At 40.3% G+C, this 22,649-nt stretch overlaps 1 pseudogene; it reads left to right on the top strand.

Annotated features, from left to right (window-relative positions):
• The first annotated feature begins 1,462 nt into the window (after positions 1–1,462).
• On the top strand, positions 1,463–21,537 carry LOC123939234 (annotated as a pseudogene).
• The last annotated feature ends 1,112 nt before the right edge of the window (positions 21,538–22,649 follow it).

The raw sequence follows: 22,649 nt of genomic DNA, 5'->3' as shown, positions 1-22,649 counted from the left end.
CACCACTGAGAAAATGGGAAGGCAAGCCAAGGATCAGAAAAAATCATTTATAAAGCACATATCTGACAAAGTACTCAGATCCACAATATGCAGATAATTCCTTCAATTCAACAAGCAGACAAATAACCCAATAGAAAGTGGACAAAAAATTTGGATAGACACTTTCACAAAATAAGACATACAAATGGCCAATAAGCATATGAAAATGTTTTTGACATCTTTGGTCATCAGGGAAATGCAAATTAAAACCACAGTGAGAAACTACTACATTCCCACCAGAATGGCTACAATTTATAAAACCAACAATGCCAGGTGCTGGTGAGAATGTGGAGCACCTGGAACTCTTACGCATTACTGATGGGCATGCCATGTGGTACCCCCTTGGAAAACAGCCTGACAGTTTCTCACAAGGTTAAACATGCAGCTACAACTCAACAACACTACCCTTAGGTAACTGGCTGGGAGAGATGAAAGTATATGCCCACGCAAACAGTTGTACTTGAGTGTTCACAGCTGCTTTATTCATGATAGCCAAAAACTGGGAGAAAAAACTCACATGACCTTCCATAGGTAAATGGATAACCAATCGTGATATATTCATACAATGAAACACTACCCAGAAATTAAAAAAATAAAAAGGAATAAAGTATTGATACATAGACATCATGAAGGAATCTCAAAAGCATTTTGCTGACTGAAAGAAGCCAGGACGAAAAAGATAAACAAAACACTAGATAGTGTAAAATCTCATTTATACGAAGTGCCAGGGGTGGAGGGATATCTCAGTTACAGTAATAGAAAACAAGTCAGTACTTTCCTGAAACAGGGATAGTAGGGGTAGAGGAGTAGGGAGGAGGAGGGGGAAGGGAAGACAGGAGCGTGCAGCAGATTGGCTAACTGACAAGGGGCTTTGGGAAACTTGGGGAGTGATGGAGTTCTTTTCTTGATTTTGTTAATGGATTATTGGTGTATACAGTTGTCAAAAGTCAACAAACTCTACACACAAAATGCATGTGCTTTTCCTATATCAATTATACTTCAATAAAGTTGATTTCAAAGATTGCTGTGAACAAACCCAAAAGCCTAACCACAAGCAAGTTTCAAAGGTTTTATGGATCTCCCCACTTCCCGCAGGAATAGAAAGGCTTCCAATATGTGTGGCTCAGAAAATATTTTCTTCCTATTATTTAAAAAGCCTTTACCACATGATTGTTTCCTTTTACATAGCTCTCTCAGATATGTGCCAGGTAAAGTTTGAAACTATACATGTTTTTTTCCTTGCTTCAGACACAGTTACATGTGAATTATGTGTGTTATGAGGTTTAGGTATGTAAACAACTTAACATCTTTGATTCTTGATTTCCTTAACTGTGAAATGGGAATAGACCATCTCAGGATACTTGGTGGCACCAGTTCTTTCCATTGGCCAGTCTCCCATGGAGGAGATCTGTAGGCAGCAGCCATGGCACCCAGCCCAAACGGCATGATCCTGAAGCCCCACTTCCATGAGGAGTGGCAGCAGCATGTAGCCACGTGGTTCAACCAGCCGGCACAGAAGAGTCACAGACACAGGGTCTCGCAAACCCAGGCACGCCTCACAGCCAAGTGGACCCACCAGGCCCATTGTGAGGGGCCCCACAGTGAGGTATCACACCCAAGTGTGTGGCAAGGGCTTCAACTTTTTAGAATTACAGGTGGCTGGCATTCACAAGATGGCAGCAGGGGCCATGGGGATCTTGGTGGATCCAAGAAGGTGGAACAAGTCCACAGAGTCCTTGCAAGCCAACGTGCCATGCCTACAGTACTGCTCCAAGCTCGCCCTCTACCCCGGGAAGCCCTCAGCCCCCAAGAAGCAAGGCAACTCTGCTAAAGAACCCGAGTTTGCTACCCAGCTGACAGGACTAGTCATGCCCAGAGGGAATGTCTATAAGAACAAGAAAGCCAGAGTCATTACGGAAGAGGAGAGCTTCAACGTGTAGCCAGTCTTTGCATGGCCCATGCCAATGTCGGGCTCTGTGGCATCCAGGCCCAAAGTCCAAGAAAACTGCATGACAGGATGTTGAAAAGAAAACATAAAGTGCCACTGGCAACTTGTAAAAAAAAAAAAAAAGTTGGGAATAATATTTAACTTATATGATCAATATCCTTCCAACGCTATGCTAAGCACAGCAAAGTTATTAATAAACTTAATAATTTCATGATTGTTTGATACTTGTACTACTGGGGAAGTTTCAAGAACCCAGACTGCTTCCTCAAGAGCTTCCTTCCAAGCTAGGATTATATTGAACCCGACAAGAAAAACCCACCAACATTTAGTTTATAGCTATGCTGACCTCAAATTTGGAAAACAGGTCTACAGTTCTAAACATGTATCTCAACACACAGTCCCAGTCAAATCTCTTTTCACAGAATACAAATTATTTTCTTGGCAATCTCATCATTTATTGCTTCACAAACTTCTCTCCAGATTTCTTCCAAGATAGAGCCAGCTAGACCATTGTTCTCCACATTTTTTTAAATTGTGATAAAAATACATATAACATAAAATTTACCATCTGTATTAGTTTTCTAGGGCTGCCATAACAAATACCACAGACCGAATGTCTTGAACACCAGAAATGTTATTTTCTCACAGCTGTGGAAGTTGGGAAGTCCAAGTTCAAGGTGTCCAATATGATTTCTCCTGAAGCCTCTCCTGTTGGCTTGCAGATGAACACTTTCTGGTCACTTTCTTCCTCACTTGGTCTCTTTTCATGCACACACATTTCCAAAATCTTTCTGTGTCCAAATTTCCTGGTAAGGATACCAGTCAGTTTGGATTAAAGCTACTCTAAGGGTTTTGTTTTAACTTAATTACTGCTTTAAAGCCCATCTCCAAATACAGTCACATTCTGAAGACCTTGGGGAGTTAGGACTTCAACATATAACTGGGGGAAGGAGGACCTAATTCAGCCTCTAACACCATGAGTGCAGAGCTCAGTGCACGATCCATATCCAGAACCCTTTTCATCTTTTAAGACTAAAATTCTATGCCCATTTTATTTTATCTTTTTTAAAGATTTTAATTACTTATTTGACAGACAGAGATCACAAGTAGGCAGAGAGGCAGGCAGAGAGAAGGGGAAGCAGGCTCCCTGCTGAGCAGAGAGCCCGATGCGGGGCTAGATCCCAGGACCCTGGGATCATGACATGAGTTGAAGGCAGAGGCTTAACCCACTGAGCCACCCAGGTGCCCCACTATACCCATTTCACAACAACTCCCCATCCCCCTTCTTCTCTGTCCCTGGCATCCACCATTCCACGTCCTGTCTCCATGGATGTGACTATCCCACATACCTCATTTAAGGTAGAATCATACAGAATCTGTCTTTTGAGAACTGGATTATTTCACTTAACAAAACGTCCACCAGGTCCAACCGTGTTGTAGCCTCTGTCAGAATTTCTTCCTCTTTTTTTCATGGCTGAATAATAATCTGTTCTATTTATATACCACATATTATTTTCTCATTTATCAGTCAGTGGACACCTGGATTGTTTTCACCTCCTGGCTGTTGTGAACAACACTGCTATGTATGTGGGTGCACAACTATCTCTTCAAGGTCCTGCTTTCAATTCCTTTGGATATATACTCAGAAATGGAATATCTGGATCGTATGGAAATTCTGTTTGAGTTCTTTAGGAGTTTTCCATAGGGGCAACACCATTTTACATTCTTGCCGATGGAGCACAAGCATCACCAATTTTTCCACATCCTTACTGATCATTCTTTTCTATTTGTTTTGTTTTGGTTTTTTGTTTTTTTGTTTTTTGTGGGGGTTTTTTAACAGTAACTATCCTAATGGGTGCTAGATTTGCAGTCCCCTAATAAATAATGATGTTGGGCATATTTTTATGTGCTCGTTGGCCATTTGTAGATCTTCTTTGGAGGAATGCCTATTCGAATTCTTTGCCCTTTCTGAATCAGGCTAATATCCTCTTCACTATGACCAACAGTAAGAAATATACGTCCAGCCAGTGTGAACTTGGGCCCATGGGTGTGCACACAATCACACACCCTTGCTGCATCAGATTCACCCTAATATTTTCCATTCTGTTTTTCTTTTAAAATGCTGGTCACCCTCTGCTAAACTGTTTTTACAGCTGACTGATGGATTGCAACCTAAAGCTTGAAAAACAAGCTAGACCCTATGTTTCTCCACCCCTCGATAGGAGTTCTTCCTCTTACCTGTACTGTGCTGAATATCTTCTCTGTCCTGCACATATATCCTTTACCCTACCATACTCTCTAGGAGGCTAACCTCTGTGAATCACGTTAGTGGACTCCTGTGACCTCTGACTTCCTGTTGGGTTTGGCCAATAGAAACAATGGCAGGAGAGCTGGAGGGAAAAGAAGATGGAGCGTGTATGACCCTGGCTCCCTCCCTGCCACTCCTCACAGGCAGCCTCTCTAGGTTTAAATAAACAGTACTTACGCTCATGTCTCGAGGCCTGTGAAGATAACAAACCCCATTATTAGTAGCTCCCCAAGTCTACACTGTCCCTTGGTGGGTCCCCAAACCCTGCCCACACCTTCATGAACAGTCCCTTTCTCAAACTCTCTTCAAATTCTCCTGTTTGAGCCTGCCATCCCTTTCTTGCCAGGGCCCTAACTTCTTAAATATAGATGGCCATTTTACTCTTCTTTTCTTCATACTTACAGTTTTAAAAAATGAAAAAGTTGGGGCACCTGGGTGGCTCAGTGGCCTGGGCCTCTGCCTTTGGATCAGGTCATGATCCCAGGGTCCTGGGATCAAGCCCCGCATCGGGCTCTCTGCTCAGCGGGGAGCCTGCTTCCCTCCCTTTCTCTGCCTGCCTCTCGGCCTACTTGTGATCTCTCTCTCTCTGTCAAATGAATAAATAAAATCTTTTTTAAAAAAATGAAAAAGTAAAAAGAGAACAGTTACGAGGAATCACTCTAAAGTAGAGATGGTCCTTGACTTACTATGGCTCAACTTAAAAATTTTAACTTTACAGTATAAAAGCAATACTCATTCAGTGGAAATTGTACTTTGAATTTTGGTATTTTCTCAGGCTAGCAATATGCAGTACGATTCCCTCCCTGACAACAGTAAGCCACACCTTCCGTTATGTCACATGATCACGAGGGTTAGCAACCAATATACTTACAAGTATTCTGTACGCACACAGACATTCTGTTTTTCACTTTAAGTACAGTGCTCAATAAATTATGTGGAATATTCAATAATTTCTTGTTAAAATTATTTTTGATGACTTTACCCAACTGTAGGCTAATGGAAGTGTTCTGAACACATTTATGATAAGCAAGACTAAGCTATGATACTCGGTAGATTAATATACAGTAGGTTAGGTGTATAGGTGTATCAAATGTATTTTTGACACAATATTTTCAATTGATGATAGGTTTATTGGGCCATAACCCCACCGTAAGTTGAGGAAGATCTGTAACCAGAAGTGATGCAGGTACAGTTAATGCTTCACCAAGATCTTGACTCTCTCCGTGGTCACTAAGCTTGCGCCCAACCGCGGCCACAAGATGACCGATATTTGTTGTCTTGTCTTTGCTTTGTGTTTCTCTATTAGCCTCAGCTTAACCTGTTCACTTTCCCCAAATTTACTAGTCACTTACATTATTTCTAATAACCAAACTTGATACATTTCCCCTTCCATAAAACAGAGGCCCTTCTGATAATGAGAGTCCATGCACCAAAGATATTAAAAGTGATTGATAAAGGGAAGATGAATTAATTATACCTTTAAAATGCCTCCTCTTTTTGCCCCTCTACTCATGGTAAAAATTTCTCTTGGTATTATCTCTTCCATTAAAAATAACTTTGTTCAATTCCATACAAAACTAGTGTTACTGGTTTCTAGACATGTTCTTCCTGACTTGGATCCAGACAGGAAAAAAAAAGTAAGGAATTATATATGTCATTTCCAGGAACATTTTTTTTCTTACAGGTTTAGAGTAGATCCATAGTAGAAATGATCTTGCGTCTACCACCTTCCAACCAATAGCTTTTAAAACTCACCAAGAGGACAGATGTCAGCAGGAGGATTAGCAGCGGCAAGCGCAGGAAGACAAATGGAAACAGGAATGGAGACCGATAGAATGACCAAGCTCACACACTGGTCTCGAGAAAAGCCAGAGAGAACAAGAAGAGGAATCTGAGGGTGCCTGGGTGGCTCAGTGGGTTAAGCCGCTGCCTTTGGCTCAGGTCATGATCTCAGGGTCCTGGGATCGAGTCCCGCATCGGGCTCTCTGCTCAGCAGGGAGCCTGCTTCCCTCTCTCTCTGCCTGCCTCTCTGCCTACTTGTGATCTCTCTGTCAAATAAATAAATAAAATCTTTAAAAAAAAAAAAAAAAAAAGAAGAGGAATCTGACTTATTTTGGAGAGGCTTTTCCTGGTCCCTCCCAACCAACTCCTTTCCCCTAATTCAGCCCAGGGTCTTTATAGCACACTGAGTTTTGTTTTTTTTTTTAAAGATTTTATTTATTTATTTGACAGAGAGAGATCACAAGTAGACTGAGAGGCAGGCAGAGAGAGAGAGAGGAAGCAGGCTCGCTGCTGAGCAGAGAGCCCATTGCGGGACTCAATCCCAGGACACTGAGATCATGACCTGAGCCGAAGGCAGCGGCTTAACCCACTGAGCCACCCAGGCGCCCCGCACACTCCGATTTTTAAAAGTGCATTATCTTTTCCTCTTTCCGTTTCTCTTGCCTATTAAGACCGTTGGAGGGGTGGAAACCCTTGATGACACTAGTCACACAGCAATAACCTCAGGTAGACTTTGATTTTCCTAGGGAAGCGATTTATAATTGTCTCCTTATTGGTTTTTGTTGTTTACAGGAGAGAAGTCCAACCAGCTATACATCTCCTTAGTTCAACATGACGTCCCAGTTAAATATAAGTACTTCCTTAAAATACATTGCCATGATAGGACATGTAAAACACAGGCATCAAATCTCCTCTTTTTCCTGAAATCTTAGTTCTTAAAAAGCAAAGATTTTCTATGTGGAAATCGAGTTGCCTGTTGAGCACTTACTACCAGCCACACGCGGTTTTAGAGCCTTGGTGACCGAAATAAAATTCTGACCTCAAGAAATATGTAACCAGTCAGGGGAGAGAGGTGAAGAGAGCAGCAGGGACCAAAGCGTGTGTGACAGCGGCCCCCACAAGGGTATGCAGGTACTGTGGAAACACAAAGTCTATCTACTCTGATGAGGAGGCCCAGGCAAGCATTCTTAGACATTATCTGATCAGGTGAGAAGTAATAGACCACTAACATTTACTGAGTATTTACTTGAACCCACCTATGGTTTTGGCTCCCCCTCATTTAATCTTCGTAAAACCCCTGAAAAGGAGATACAGTCACTGACATCACTGTCCTCATCATCATCACCATCAAGGTCCAGGAGAGCCAAGGACTGGGAAACAGGGAGCCAGGATTCCAATCCAGGCAGTCTCCTTTCAGAGCCTGTGTTCTTAACTAACCACACGAAAGAGCCTTCCAGAAGAAAAGAAAAGGGAGCAACATGAGCAAAACCCAGAGGGGGTAAAAAAGCATGTTCCATTTGAGGAGCTGAAATTAGAAATTCCACAAGGCTCAGCAAAGAGCACAAACATAGTAAGAGGAGGAGAGAGGGGACTGGAGACGCAGTCAGGGGTCAGATCACAAAGGGCCATTAAGGAAACTGGACTTAACCTGAAGGCATTGGGGAGCCATTAAAGAGTTTCAACAGAGAAATGATAAGGCCAGATTCACATTTCAGAAAATCACTCTAAGGGGGATTGAAAAATGGATTGGAGGGAATCAAGACCTGAGGCAGGAAGATCCATTAGGACATTTTTGCACGAGTCCATAAGAAAGCTAATAGCACCTAAATAAGGAGTGATGGTGATGGGGGGAGCAGGTGGAATGGTGTGATGTGAGACGGAGAGAACTGAGAGAAACTGGTAATTAATTGACTGCAGGCACGGAGAGGGAAGGCGGAATTGGGATGACTCTGCTCTGTCCCTCGGCCACAGGATGAGTGCTAGCGCCATCTGAAGACAGGGAACACGGACCCAGCAAGTGGAGGGCCCGGGGCTCCTGAGTTCCGCGAGTGGCACACCCACTCTAAGTGGCCCTGGGCGTTCTGGGCAGGATGGTCCAGGAGACGGTCACATCCAATCATCAGGAGCGAGAGCTGCACTACGGACACTGATGTGTGAATTCCCAGGCTGCATATGGAAACCCAAGTGTGAGTGAACACACCCAAGAGCACAGAGGAACTGACAGGGGAGGAGGACCTGAAGCCGAAAACAGCCAGCACGACCATATAAGGGCCACTGAGAGACAGGGAACTCAGAAATGATGCTGAGAAGCCACTGCCAGAAAGGCAGCTGGAAAAGTCACAGAATATGTAGTCACAGAAGCCGAGGGAAGAGAACGCAGAAGAAAGATCTGTGAGACTGTTTTGCAGGAACCATCACAACAGGCTATAATTTCCTTCTGTTCCAGGAAAAAAAAAAAAAGCCTCATGCTCAGAATTCACAGGACTCCACAGACTTAAAACATTTTATTACTATGTGAATGACATTTGTGGGGCGACTCAAGAGAATGTTCGACTTTAGGAGCTACTTCTGTTTCCTCAGTGTGGGATCCCTGCAGCCATTGTGGTCACTGATATTTGTTCAGTAAACCTAAAAAATTCATCAGTTTTTCTAGACTTTCTCTTTTCATGGTCCCATTTAATTTCAGTAACAGGAAAGAAAGGATCTGTTGCGTACTTCAAATAGATTGATCATAAGGTTATCTATATGAGACTAAAGAAAAGCTATCAATGATGTTTTATATAGATTTTAGACTTTTCCATTCTCCTGTCAATGTTATTTTATCTGTTTCAGTACCAAAGGAAGACTGATTAGGTTTAGTTATATAAATTGAATCTTTGATGCCTTCAAATCTTTTCTGAAAGAGAGGTACTGTAGTAGCTGGATAGGAAACAATCTGGTTGACAATTCTGCCATGAAGTTACTGAACATTAAGACATTTTGTTGAGGTGTATTCTGTACTAAAAATAGAAGTATCAAACTACATCAATTATACACACCCATTCTCAACTGCCATTGCATAACCCTGATGGCTGTTTCCTGGAGAAGAAAGAGAGATGATAAATACCTCGTCTTTGAATTACTAAAAATATCTTTCCCTATTTGAAAAGAGAGTCAGTGCTTATATTTTGTAAATCAGAGCGCGTAAGAATCATCTTACTCAGGTAAAGTTTGTTAAGAGAATTCAATACCAACATTAATTTGTCAAAATATGCTGAAAACTTGGAAACAGGTTGTGAGAAGAGGGTTTTCAGCTGCTGATGATTTGCTGGGCGTTCTGAGCAGTCCTGAGGGAGCCAGGAAGGGCTGTGGGAGGACGGAGAAAGAGAGCGGAAAGGTTGCAAGACGTCGCTGCCTCACTTGTCCTTTCTCTTCTTTTGTTTACATCCTCGTTCACTTGTCCCCATCAAAGGTATGTATTTAGGGTGACATAACTGCCAGGCTTTTTAATAATATGCCATTTGTTGTGAAGAACAGGAATTTTAATTCCAAACAGCCAATGAGGAACTGTTGGGACGATCCAGACACTCTGTAACCCCTGCCTACGGAAGGGGCAGAGGGCATGCAAGAAAGGAGAAACTCGGTGGAAGATGGAATATTATTTGGTCATGTTGGAAGGAACAACTGGTCTGCTGTACATTTAAATCCCTCCTAGCGGAGTGCTTAAATTTGTGAGGCTTTCTGTAATAAAACCATGACACATTTTTTTCCCTTAGTCCTCCACTTCCTAATCCTCCTGCATTCTGACTTGGCTCTTTCAAATTTAGGCCTCCGTCTTGCCCTAATCGTCCTGTGACAGCAGCTTGTAAATTTCAAGCTCTTTCCATTCGCATTTGCCACCCACCCTGCCATCAACACCTCACTCACTGATCCTTGGGCTTCCAGATCTGACCTGGCATAACCTTGAGGCAGGCTTCCATGATTGACAGCAGTTGCATTTATAGTATTGTTTCTCAGAGACAGGAAAAGACCAGAAGATTTGCAGTGGCAACTGCCAAGGAATTTTATGTAAAGAATTGTGGGTTATAGGAGCTTTTCTGACTTGAACAGAAACCAAAATTCAGGTCACTCCTAATACACATAAGCCACACAGCATTCTGTGACCTTTCTGAGTTTTTTTGTTTGTTTGTTTGTTTTCAATTTATTTGGTTTTGTGTTGTCATTTCCCTGACTCTTTCAATCTGACTGGTATTTTCTGGGGTGGTGGGTGGTTAAGAATGAGGTTGTGGAGGTATCATCAGTCTGAATTCCCCTCCTCACTTCTCCCCTGTTATGTCCTCTTCTGCCCCTTTCCTCTTATCTTTCCAAATCCTTCTTTGTCCTAGTTTTCTTTTATCATTTCTCAGCACTAACCAAGACTGCAAGGCGGAGGACGACGGGAGAACAGGAAGATGTGACTGGGTGGGCACTGGATTCCAGTCTCCGCATACACCTTCACCAACAAAGCTTAAATCAGTTTCATGTGGGACGGGGTGGGGGGGGGGGGTCGTGGGCGGGCATGGCAGAAGGTACCGCTTTCTGGCATTTCAACCAGAACAAAAGTCACTGAAATCCAACCTTTTCAAACTCCGTGTGTTATCATTGACATTACTGGCCATATCCGTAATGTTGAAATATGACTCAACATCGCAACAGATCCCAAGTGTTTTCAAATACCCTGATGACAGAATACTGCTGGCCCTTCTGCTAATGCAAGGACCAGAGCCTACATCAGGCATATACAAATACTTCAGGTTGTTCTCTTTGTAAATAAACATTTGACCAGCAGCTCTAATTCTGATGGCATATGCCTGAACCTCTAATGCTGACATAGATTTTTAGACTGCTGTTTGACGAGACTCACAGACTCCCAGAGTTTCTTCTTCTTCTTTTTTTCCTTTTGGACACAAGGGATCTTTTAGAATCTACAAAAGATGGCCTTCTCTGTGTAAAATCAGGAATACCCGCTGTCTTTCATCCTTAGACTGAAAGAGTGGCTCGTGCTCAGTGATTAACGAACTCTGAATTAGGGATAGGTCCTCCAGGGAGTGCTATTTTGTATTAACAAGGCAAAACATGAACATGGAAGGTAGAACTATGCTCTCTCAGCACAGAAACGTATGTCGCCTTTGTCCCTATTATCAAGAAAAAGAAAATTATTTAATTTCTGTATATGTTTTCAGGTTTTTCCCTTAAACTTCAAAATGCTGTCCTTCAGGTAATGATTGCTTCACTGACCAAGTGAAAAAGAGAAAGAAAACAGATGCATATCAGGCAAGAGGACAGATATCATGGGAGGGGGCATGCAACATTGAGAATTCTTTTTTAAGGCATTTTTCACAGTACTTTTCTGGGAGAAATCACTCGTGCTACTCCTGGACAACAGTTCCTTAACTGGGATAAATAAGGATAATTAGGATTCCGAAGCTGGATATCCTGTTTACTCTGAACATTTCACACCTGCATTTCTCAATTTTACCTCTCATCACAAAACCACCACAGCACAACATTCTATTATTCTATTTCTGGAATAGGGAACAACTACTCCATTTCTGATAAGATCATCCGTGTTCTAACAGAAGTCCTTTTGGAGAGGGGTACAATCAGCTCAATCGATTTCAAATTTCTCTCCGTTTTCTTTCTTCCTTCTCAGCATCAGGTTGAGATCCTCCATTTTGTCCCTCTCACTGGCAAAACACGAGTGTGGCCTGGATTGGGGGGACTGCGGTTGCCAGGGTGACCCAAAGGACCCATTACCACACACATGATTCCACAAACAGAAGTTCCTCAGTCGGACCCAATGGCAGAAAAGATTTGCAAACTTGCCCAGGGCAAAGCTGGTGTAAAATTTCAAGATAAATGTGCAGAATTAACCACCTCCTGTTACTCCTAAAGTACAAAAATAACTCCCTGACAATAATTTTCAATTTTTTATAATCTTTCTCAGTAATCCTTCTCCTTAAAATAGAAAAAAAAATACTCGTAGTTATAAAGAAAAGAACATTCTTTGCTTTGAGGGGCATTCAGAGCAGATCTGATTCATATATGCAGGAAACTATGTAGATGCTTACCTGCAAGAGGGTTTAAAAGCCACCATTTTCATTCCTGAAGGATCAGAATCAGCAACAAGGTAGCCTGAAGCTCGAGTTGCCCCTTCGCATCAGTGGGTCCAACACTGACTTGCAGAATCTTCTATTAATATGCTGACTCTTGTACAACTTTAAGACTCCACAGCTACCATATTTTTAAGCCTTTATCAGGACAATCACTGCCTGAAAACACGAGAGAGAAAAGAGCGGCGATGTCCATTATGCAGTGAGCAATCCAGTTCTCATGTTCCCTGGAAGAACTACATTTTGCTTTTTGCTTTTACTGGAATTCTGTGCGGTTTGTTCTGGTTCTCTACTTCCCTAAAGCAAAAGTTTTTTGTTTTTTGTTTTTTTAAAGCTTATTTGCCAATTAGGATATACTAGGTTTTCTTCACTTTTTATGTTTGTCAAGTAGCATTTCAACTTAAACTAAATGGTTCTTTCAATATCATTTAGATTAATTTCAGAGATAATTGGGTAAGCATTGCTTCAGCTCAAGAAAAATGTGGAACAGTCTAATCACACCACTGCATGTTTTTAAATTCAACAAAGTTTACTTAACATGTCAAGATTTTTAAAAAAATAGTATGTTCAAATGCTATCTGGAGTGGTAAGCATTTTATATTAAATATAAATTGATTATCAAACATCTTTTTTCTAGGTATTGAGAGTCATTATTTCCTTTTGATAGCTGTGCCAAAGTTTAAATAAAAGAAATACTTCAATTTACCAAGTGTTCAAGTGTAATAATTTTCTTAGTAAATATATTTATTTCAAGGTCCTATGTCACAACCATAAAAATTTATGGAGATAGTTATGGATGTTTGGAGAAAAATTACTGCCTGGAACTCCCCAATCATGGTATCTGAATCCAAAAATAGTTTATTCCAAGACCTAGAGCCACTTCAGGAAGCCCAGTGTTCTTGGTGTTATAGCAAGGATTTTCCTATTGACATTCTGTCACACTGTGTTTGGAAAAAAATAAAACAGGGGGGAAAAATAGCATTAAAAAGTAGAATGAAAATCATTTGACAGATGTTTCTAGTTTCAGTGTGGACAGTTGGCACTAGAGATAAATATTCATACTCTATCTCATCTTGTTGGACAAATCCTAAGATATGTTGCTTTAAACACCAAATTCTGGTACTTAGGAATTTTCAGAAGTATGACTAGATCTTTTCAGACCAGGAACGTATTTGTTCATTTTGTCCGCATCATAGGTAAAGTGTTAATCCATATCAGATTTATTACCACGTTTATCCCCATTTAGTATCAGTCCTGTTGTTGCCTTCTCTGCAATATTTCTTCCCCACAGACTGCACCATCTAGATACACCAAAGAATATGGCTTAATAAAAACTACTACCACTTCCTCGCCAGGTGACTGTTTAGTGTGGAAATATGTTTAATGTAAAGTATTTAGTGTGGAAATATTTCCCGAAAATGTCCAGATCCTGCAACTATCCACACCAATGGGATGAATTACTTAGAGTAGAAGTGCCTGTCCAATGTTCTCTTCCAGAATTACTCCAAGATTTCAATGTTACACTTAACTTTTAACAAATACCTGTATTTTTTTAAATATTTTATTTATTTATTTGAGAGAGAAAGCACGAGTAGGGGGAGGGGCAGAGGGAGAAGCAGGTTCCCAGCTGAGCAAGGAGCCCAATGTGGGGCCTCGATTGGGATCAAGACCTGAGCGGAAGGCAGACGCTTAAACCGACTCAGCCACCCACGCGACCCTAAATATCTGTATTTTGGTAAAGTGAAATTATCTTTGAGAGATGCTAGGTACATTTGTTTATGTTTCTCATCCAAGGTGATCACATTTTAATGTTGCTCCTGACTATATCTGAGGTATTTAAATCCATAGTTAGACAGTGACTCGTTCAAGAGCCTCTTTCCAATGCCACCTAACACATTGCATATTCATTAGGGCTACACAGTATAAAGGAAGAATGTACACAGTAACGTCCTGCCAGGGCTTAGCTATTTTCAGTACCAATGACAATTATATCTCAAAGGGTTTCTTAGGAGGAAGCACTAATAAATGAAAAATTAGGCCCTTGGAGAACATAAAAATGGTATGGACTTTTTTTGGTATGTACATATTTATTAAAAAATATATAATTATTTTGCATACATCTCGGTCATCTGGCCTCAAGAATTCATTTTCAAAAATAATCATTTGTGATTCTGTAAGAATAATGGCCATTTCCTTAATAATCCATTATTCAGACCTATAGATTTGGCATTCTTACAGTTTTTAAAAATTATTTCCTTTTTCACCCATGGGGAATGGCTATTCTTATAAGGTCTCCTGTACTTCCTAGGTGACTAAATTCTGGTTCTTCACTTTTCTTGTTAGAGACACAATTTTTTTAAAGAAGTTATTCCATTCATTGTATATTCTCCATCTTTAGGTAGATTAATTTTTCTCTATAGCATCTTTTTTAAATTGATACACTGACCTTGTATGGATCTATCTTTTCTCTCTATCCCTTTTTCTGGAAGCCACTCTAATTTTTCCATGCTTTATCTGTCAGTCATATATATATATATATATATATATATATATTTTTTTTTTTTTTTTTAATCTTATCCTTTGCAATTTTAGTATACTTTTCCCTTGGACATAGTTATATAAGATTTCTTTCATGAGAACATACCGAATGTTCTGTTTTTGTAGTATGAAAAAGGAGGTCCATAGATAGGCTTCAGGAGGTCTAGAAGCCCCATGAAACTTTACACAAAACCTATACATGTTCATTTGTGGGGGGGGGGGATCCATTTTAAATTCTCTGAGAGTTTAGGGAGACAAAAGAGCAATAAACTTCTAATGTAGACGGTACCCAAGTACACCATGTACACAAGCCACCATGGTTCCACCAGCCCTGGATGTTCTCTCTCCAAGCAGTGGCTACATTTCCCTCAACTAAAAACTGAGGGCAGACTGACCCGGAAAGACACCTTCTCTCATACAAATGTTGAGGTATAACTAGTTACTAGTTCCAAGGTATATCTAATTAACCCAACTCCTCAGGAATGTGAGCTTTCCATGAACAATAACCAGCCCCACTTTTGCAGCCAGGGCCAAGGGAGAGAGTTTTTGGAATTCTAAATTAGAACTCAAGTGAGTTTTCTTATTCTAAAAATTACATAGAAAAAGTTATATGGAGTCATTTTTATGCTGCGAGTGGCTTAAGAATCTACCCTTAGCTATTTCCAAGGAAAACACACTATCAGTTCCAACCTGCTTTCCACTTAGGTCCTGCCTATGTAGGTCACTCTAAGAAAAGGCAAGGAAACATTTTATTTTGTTGCTTTTAGCTTTTCCTCTCAAAGATCATCATTTGATTACTCTGGCTATATACCTCTAAACCAAACCTTTCTCTGTTTTCCAGAGTCCTATTGAACTCTACAGTCTTTCTCTGTCTAGATATTCACAAGTTTCCCTCTTCCTACCTGTGCATCCCTGCCTAACCCCAGGCCACAATGATAAGCCCTCTCTCACTTCTGTTTGTTTCTATCCCTTGCATTGTGTCTGGTCCACACTGGAGTTCTAGAGATATTTGCTAGTGCAAGAATAAATGTAACTGATTTTAAAAACCAGTCTTTTATTTAGTCATTCTTTATTGAGTATTCTTTTAAAATATGTAAACTGAATTGTTGACAGGGTAAGACACACAAATATAGTCTTAGGGCACCTATTTGGTTTCTTGTTCTGTTAATGTGTTTAAATATTTCCTAACACAATTTTTCCTAAATCCTCACATAACAAGCAGAAAACATGAATGTGACTATAAATTTCTTGGGCTGGGTCTACTTGATGTCCTAGTATGTTAAAAATGGAGCATTTCTATTGTAGTTTCTGGTCTAGATCAGAGAGCATTGAGCACAGAGAGTCCCGGTTTCCCCAGTTTCCTGAGTGAAGTGTTGAATTACTTATGCATGTAAGCAGGATGAATTTTGACATGCAAAAGAAGAGGTCATTGGCTAAAGCCAATTTTGTGACCCTTAGTCCACCCACTAAGGGTAGAAAAAGTTTGAGATTTGAGAGGCCATTACAGAAAATATCTTTGGAGAAAGGTGTTAGATGCTATGGCATTTGCTTCCCACTACCTTAGTAGGGGAAGGAAAGAAGCTGCTTTCCTCTCACCTCGTGTCAGGTGGAAGGAGATTGCCATTCTCCTCTAGGGACCCAATAAACTGATCATGCGATCACTCAAGGGAAAAAGAAAAAAGAAAAGCCTACAAGGGAGAAATTGGCTGAAGTGGCTGATGGTAGTCAAGAAAGCAAGTTTTATTGAAAGGAAATTGGGAGAATATAGGAGTAAAGGCAAGAATGTGTATGCACTTTGCACAAATCAGATGTTGGCCATGATGAGAGAACAGGCTAAACCATATTAAGTATTGCCAAAAGGACTGCTTGAAAAGGTGAAATGACTCTCGCGGGGATGAAGATGATGGACTTATATGACTTGAGGCAAAGGGAAAAATTAAAATTAGCCAGGTGGAAGACAGAAGACTCAATGCCTACGGCAGAGGACGTTTACTCAGGTGTGGCCAATGGGATGAATTTCAAAGAGACCCATAAAAGTGCCCCTTTGAGAAAAAAAAATCAGCTTTAAACAACCACTAAGACCAGAGGACCCCAATATCAGACCAAGGGATTTCCTGAATATTCCCTCTCTTCCATCCCCCTCATAACCACGGAGGAACAAGACAGCCAAATGGGATGGGTACAGACAGAAGAAACAGATGATAAAAGAGTTGTTCTCTACACCTGCCTGCCACTGCAGACCCTCAACCAGAATAGGTCCAAGCTGGGGAAGGGGAGAAGCCTTAATTTGATATAGTATAAAGTTTGCTATTATATGGAACTTAAAAAGAATTGTTTCTCTTACTAATGAGGCTAAAAAGCTTTTGATTTTCTGGGAGGAAATGGGCAATTCATGGACATGACCCATATTTCATTCAAGGGAAGGGGAAAATCTACTCAGAACAAGTTTGAATGAGCAAAGGGACTGGGGAGTACTTTTCAGTTTCACCATGCTTCCTATGAACTCCTGTTATTTCCACAAATAATTGCCTCATAATCCAAAAGTATTCTCTGAAGTCCAAAATGGAAATGTCAGTAATTTGGTAATGTCAGGACGCTTAAAATGTTTCCTCTGGAAAATGGTGCTTCATTTACATGACCCAAGGGTTGCTTCTAAATTCTCCATCTCGCAGTTAAGGAGACAACTGATGATAAGGTCTCCATATTCAACCACGAAAATCTTTTTCTTGACTTTAGAAAATATTTTTGCAACAATATAAATAAATAACCTAAAAATTTGCACCCAAATATTTTAACATTGACTCTTGTTAAACGGGTCTCATTTACATTTTTTTAATTATTTGATAGGCTGCATTCAATTTACCAGTGAGCACAGGAACAACATTATATTCTAAATATCTTCCATAAGCAGATCTTTAATTGAGTAGGATGAAGTAGATTCTCAGCATGTTATAGATGAACAATTAGGAAGCATTTTTAGATGATAGTGATGGTTGGTCTAGAAATCATCTAACACATACTAAATACAGAAAAAAAACCCTTAAGAGGTCATTCAAAAATGGAATGTAAGAAGGCTACGTTGCTCATACTATGACTAAACTTAGTCTCACCATCCACCTGGTTGGTCATACCCTCTTAAAGTGAAAAGCAGACACCCAGACGTAAAGTATGACAAATTTTCCAAAATCATCCTAAAATGAATAATGTGCTGAATACAAATGGTCCTTCCATTTACAACAGTAATTCCAAATAACATCCCTGGTTTACATGACAGAAATCAGGTAGATGAGAAATGAGAATCTCTTGATTCGGTCAGTCTTTTAAATCATACCACACCGATCATTTACTCTTCCTGATTTTCCTAGACTCTGGCACCTCTGTGTGTTGGTCTTGATGGAGACTTTGTTTTGTTGATCTATGCACCTGCAAAAGTTCTTCCATTTCTTTAAGGCTGAGAAGATTTAAATTCCTACAGATAAGGTGAAGAAGAATATATGCCTAGTTAAGAAACCAATCATCAGAAATGAGTGGAAAACAGAATAGATTGGAATGTGCCTATTCAGCTGTCACTGAGCCCATGGGGAGAGAGGTGGGATGGTTCCCGTACCTGTTTGCATTCTCTTTGGTTACTCTCAGGCTACTGCCATAGGTCAGCCTCCTGGTCAGCTCTGCTCAAAGACCTTACCTCGATATGACCAGCTGCCAGCTACGCTCCTTCTAGGTTTCTGCCAACACAGTGCCATCCAGAAACTTTGGCCTTATACTGAAATCTCCTTTGCTCCCAATGAAGCATCTAAAGGCATCTTAAGTTTGACGTGATCTGGATTCTTCCTGTAGGCTCTGTAACAAGCTCTTCTACAGTAACAATCTGCCCTCCACGTTTACATTTACTTATAAGCTGAGTCAGATATACCCATGTATAGCCATAAACTTGTCACTTACGCAAACACACATACTCTTTTCACAGGTGTACTAATAACAAAACTAATTTAAGCATCATCCCAAATGCTGCCTTCTCTCTCCAGCCACCATCCTCCAACCCTGGCCTCTGCTACTTCTCTCGCTTTCTGCTGGGAGATTCCTTAACAAAGATACAGGTCTTCTAGGGGTAGCAAAAGTCAGTGGATGCTCCATACATATCACCAGTGGACGAGGAGGAACCCCAGCCTTCCCAGCAGTCCTCAAAGTTCACAGGAATTAATTCCTTGGTTTAGACCAATAAGATAAGGGGAGATGGGAAAGAGCTGTCAGATGAATGACCATATCCCTGCGGTCAACTCTTGCCTCCAGCCTCTCTGGAGACATTCTGCATGACCTAACCACCCTACGCCTCCTTCACTGCAGTTCCACAATGCACCACACTGGACTTCCTTTTCTTTCTTGCTTTCACGCTTGCTTCCCTGAGATTGAACTTCCCCATAAATCATGAGCACTTATCTTTGGTTTTCTGAGGAATCTATGTAAAAAGAGTATAAAATAAACTATTTGCTTTGGTCGGGTTCTTTTTTTTTATTATCTGACAGGTTCTTTTTATTTTCTAATGTTTAAGGTTTCTGTTTTATCTGCTAGTTTGAGGGCAATTTTAGCTTTTCATGTGGTTCGCTGTGCTTATAAATGTGGGTCTTGAAGATCTCGAGATACCATATTTTATCAATGGAGCATATACTTTTTCATCGTTAATAATCATTTTTTCCAAGCTGACTGAAACTTAATATTCTCAAGTTCCAGAAAATGAGGAAGTTGTTTGGAGCATCAAGAAGAGGTTCTTCTGAGATCATCAGAATCAGATCAAGACCGAATTTGCTAGAGCGGATGTCACTTCATACTTCTCGATTTGTGTGCGCGCGGATTGAACTGGACATTTCTCCTTTTCATGTCGCATCGAGTTGTTCTTAAAATTACAGAATTAAATGCTCAAAGATGAAATCTTCAGAGTTACAATGTCGCTGAATCAAATGCTGTAAAGATGAAGTAGCTTTGCTGTTATGTCTGTCAAAGCCTTCTAGCTATACTTCACATTTGGTGCCTTTATATTTGTTCTTCTATTTCTATTTTGTTAAATAAAATGTTGGAACATATACCAAGAAACACAGATTGTCCATAGCAGCATGAGACTTAGGCTGTGGTTGGAAATAATTTAAATTAAACATTACATGAACACTGAAGAAGTTTCCAACTTCCCAATTTAACTTGTGTATAAATTATACCCCCCCTCAAAAAATATAATACAGGAATATTATATTAAGGCATCTATGTATCTAAATATATGTAGATAGATAGATAGATAGTCTGTATTTATGTATAAATTATATTTTAAAGGGGATAAAAATTAAAATATCTTCATTTTTTAACAAAAAGATTACTAAATCCCACCAGAATACAATACTAAACATAGAAAAATCCCTAGAACATAAATCTTGAAGAAATTACCTCACTTAAAATATAAATTATGCTTTTAAAGAGAACTCTTACCCAAAACATACATCCCATGATCAGATAAAGGGCATTCAATGATAAGGATGTAAATAATCATGCAAATGCTTTTCCAGTTGGGCAACTAGAAGTATTCATTTTATTCCACAGTCCTCCAAAATGCTGTGTTGCTTATCAAGTTTTAAAATAACTGCTTCCGTGTCCACATTTTGGCAGCCACAAACTATGGCGTGACTAGAACTTTGCTCATGTTACTTTGGATTCACAGGCTGTGTCTAAATGCAGCCTCTGAATTGGACTGCCTCATGCAGAATGTAGCCAAATTGGTTGCAGAGATCTTCATCAAATGTTAAGATATCAAAAAGATCCAATTATTAAAGACATTTTCAATCTATAGGCCCACACATAGTCTAGGCTAAGGCCCAACATATCCCACAGAATGACAGAAAACATTTGGAGGCGAATACAACTCTTAGAGTTGGTAACAGATGACCCTGATCAGAGAGTGGCAGGAAGTAAAAATTCATTTTTATTCATTTTTCTAAAACTCAGCTGTGACCTAATCACATATTGAATTACCAGAGAAGTTTCCTAAAGAAAACTACCTCCAGCCCGATTACAATCCTCCTACAGGGACAAGACACCAGAAGAGAAAACAGTAGACACATCAATAGGAAAATGTAATGAATAATTTTATGCCCATAAATTCAATGACTTAGACTACACGAACATTTCCAGAAAACAGTAATTTAACTAAACCTACTCAAAAAGGATTAACAAGCCAAGTAGTCCCATAACCATAAAGGATATTGACATAGATTTTAAATTTTTCCCACAAAGATAGCAATGGGCCCAGACAAATGCTACACAATTTTCAGGGACTAATTCCAACCTTACACAAACAATTCGAGAGAAGAGAAAAAGCAGCCCAGAGGGGACAATCCATTTTATGTGATTTTATAAAACCCTGACACCATAAGCAAACAAAGACAGTAAGAGAAAGGAAATTTACAAGCCTATCTCACTTATACACATAGATTCAAAAATCCCAAATAAAATATCAGTAAACTTAATTAACCACTCCAAACAAAATATACTCCCATCAACTCAATTTCTGTCAAGAACACAGAGTTGACACGTGGTTTCAGCTTCAAAAGGTAAGGAGCTTTAGATGTTGTCATTCATTACAAGAAGAAAAAGGTGGACAAACTGAAAATCGAAAACTTTCCTTGGATCTCTCAGATAAGAGTTTGCAAGACAAAATGCCACCCAAACCCTACAGGGAGGCCCATCAGAAAGACATGGCAGCCCAGACTGGCTTCACTAGAGCAGAAGTTGCTGAAGCCACAAGCCGATAGCAACAATAAAATGGTAATTTTGACAATTGCTGGAAGAGAAGTGTGGACTGACATGTGAGAAACTCTGAGAGGAGTTTCTTCTGGGGGCAGTCTTTGGTCCCCCTGGATTTTAACGGGCTTCCTCTCCAGGAATTCCAACAGGTCTTACTTGACGATCTGAGAATTGGACAAAAATTTCCCTGTAGTTCTGGCAAGCAGAGGGGAAGAGTAATCCTTACGAAATATATTCAGAGACCTCTCCATTAAATAGGGCCACTCTCCAAGGTAAAGTTCTTTGCCTTAGCACAGTTTTGAAACCTTATCCCAGGTAAGGGAAAGGAAGTCCTCCCCATTCCAGCCCCCCTCCAGCCTTCTTGTCTCACTCAAGGGGGGGAAAATCATAAAACTACAGTGAACAGGGACAGGGCTTTAAGAAAATAGACTCAAAATACAACAGCTGGGGAAGGGAGTAGGGAGCAGGGAAAATAAAAAGCAAACCACTGGAGGACAGAGAGAAATAAGTATGAAGACCACAGCCCCTGAACACAGGCCCACTAAAAGATTCAGAGTGCATCAGATTACATAAAGCTTACTGGGACACTTGGCTGGTTAGTCGGCATGGGATGTGACCCTTGATCTCAGGGTCATGAGTTCGAGCCCCATGTTGAGTGGAGAGATTACCTAAAAAAACATTATAGTATATTTCCCTTCCCCCCACCACCACATCAACCAGGCTTCAGTATAATAACAGTGGATTTTAGCCATTAAGAGCGGCAAGACACAGGCTCTCTGTGAGGAGCAGTACTTAGGGAAGCTCCAAAGCCAAGAGCGTAGACAAAAACAAGGATGCTGGAGTAATGTGAAGCCTCCAGAACCATAATTACAACAAACATTAAACACACACCAGCTCTTAGCGAGAGTAGTATAAGTCCGCACAGTAAAGGCCTATTAAATTAGTTACTATTAAATTAGATACAATATATTCTACTTACAATCACAAAAACATTACAAGGATGCCAAAATGCAAGGGGAGAAAGGCAGCTATCTGAAGAGAGAAAGCAGTCATCAGAACCAGACTTGGATATGGCAGAGCGAATGGAATTATCAAACAGGGAATTTAAAATAGGTACGAT

The sequence above is a fragment of the Meles meles genome, chromosome 3 (genome assembly GCF_922984935.1).
Source record: "Meles meles chromosome 3, mMelMel3.1 paternal haplotype, whole genome shotgun sequence".
Lineage (NCBI taxonomy): Eukaryota > Metazoa > Chordata > Mammalia > Carnivora > Mustelidae > Meles > Meles meles.
This window is presented reverse-complemented; position numbering and strand designations above follow the sequence as displayed.